The following is a 1,677-nucleotide window of genomic DNA, read 5'->3' as shown; positions in this document are numbered from 1 at the left end:
GGGCTGCGGGCCCCGCCGGAACGCGACCTCTTTTTGGGTTGTAAAGGGCTCCCATAACCCCTCCGGGGCCAAGTAGTTGACGGTCCATACGGTATGCGGGGTCATCCCCCGGCACATGGAGCCACTAGTTAATAACCATGAGGTGCGACGCCCAGTAATAGGTCTTCATGTCGGGGAGGGCTATACCTCCATCATACCAGCCACTGGTAAGCTTATGGAGGGCAATGCGAGGCGACTTGTCCTCCCAGAGGAGACGAGTGATCTCAGCGCTGATCGCCGTGAAGTAGGAGGGTGCAATGGGGAAGGGGGTATTTTGCAGCGCATAGAGGAATCTCGGGAGGGCGAGCATCTTAAAGAGCGAAGCCCGCCCAAGCAATGTCAGCGGCAATGTGCGCCAGTGTTTAACGTCGGTGCGAAGCCGTTGGAGGGGCCTCATTAGATTTTCCGCGACAAATTTGTCCCGGTCGGCCGTGACGTATATGCCAAGATATTTGAACCCGTCGTTAGCTAGTAGAATGTTACAGCCTGACGGAAGCCGCGGTGGGGAGCCTCGGAGCATATATAAGATGGATTTCTCCCAGTTTATATCGTATCCAGACCTACTACCATATGATTCACATATGTTGAGGAGACAGGCGATAGAGCGCGCCGGCGAGGCGAGATAGAGGAGCACATCGTCCGCATAGAGGGATATGCGATCCTCCCATTCCAACGTCCACCTAAGGCCACGGATCATCGGATCCTGTCGCACCCACGCCGCCAATGGCTCGAGAGCCATAGCAAATAGGAGCGGGGAGAGGGGGCAACCCTGCCTAGTCCCTCGACCCAGCGGAAAGGCGTCAGAGACGCGGCCATTGACCACCACCTGTGCAAGTGGCTTAGTGTAAAGCAGCTGGATCCACGCGCAAATCCTGGGGCCGAGCCCCATATGGCGGAGGACGGCAAAGAGGAAAGGCCACTCCACTCTGTCAAACGCCATCCGCGCATCCAACGACAGTATGGCCGCATCTTCCTCGATCGAGGAGCGGCCGGCAATGATGCCATGGAGACGCCGCAGATTCAAAGCGGTGTTCCGGTGGGGCATAAATCCGGACTGGTCCGGGTGTATTAGGGTCGAAAGGTAGGGCTGCAGCCTCGTTGCTATCACCTTGGCCAGGATCTTCGCCTCGGCATTGAGCAGCGAGATCGGGCGATAAGAGGAGCACTCGTGGGACGGCTTGTTGGGTTTAGGGATCACCACTATTGTAGCCATCCTCTGATCACGGGGGAGCATCCCCGTCGATAGACCGTCCTCATACATGGCTAATAGGTGAGGGACCACAAGAGCGGAATTTTGCTTGTAGTATTCGATTGGGATTCCGTTGGGCCCCATTGCCTTACCACTGCGGAGGGCCAAAATCGCCAGCGTGATCTCCTCCGCCGTCAGATCAGCCTCCAGGGCCTCAGCCCCCGAGGCGGCCAGCCGAGGCATTGCGATGTCCCTGAGGAAGAGCTCATTGTCCGCCACGGTGGCCGAGGCCTCAGGGGTATAGATGTGTTGATAATGGGCCGCGAAGGCCCCGGCTATGCGCTGGGGCTCCGAGGTAAAGTCTCCTTCGCCCAGGCGAATCCGCGCCACCCACCGCGACGCACGGTCCCCCTTCTCCAGCCAGGCCAGGAGTTTGCCAGCCTTATCAC

The sequence above is a fragment of the Triturus cristatus genome, chromosome 10 (assembly GCF_964204655.1).
Source record: "Triturus cristatus chromosome 10, aTriCri1.1, whole genome shotgun sequence".
Lineage (NCBI taxonomy): Eukaryota > Metazoa > Chordata > Amphibia > Caudata > Salamandridae > Triturus > Triturus cristatus.
Note: the sequence above shows the minus strand (reverse complement) of the source record.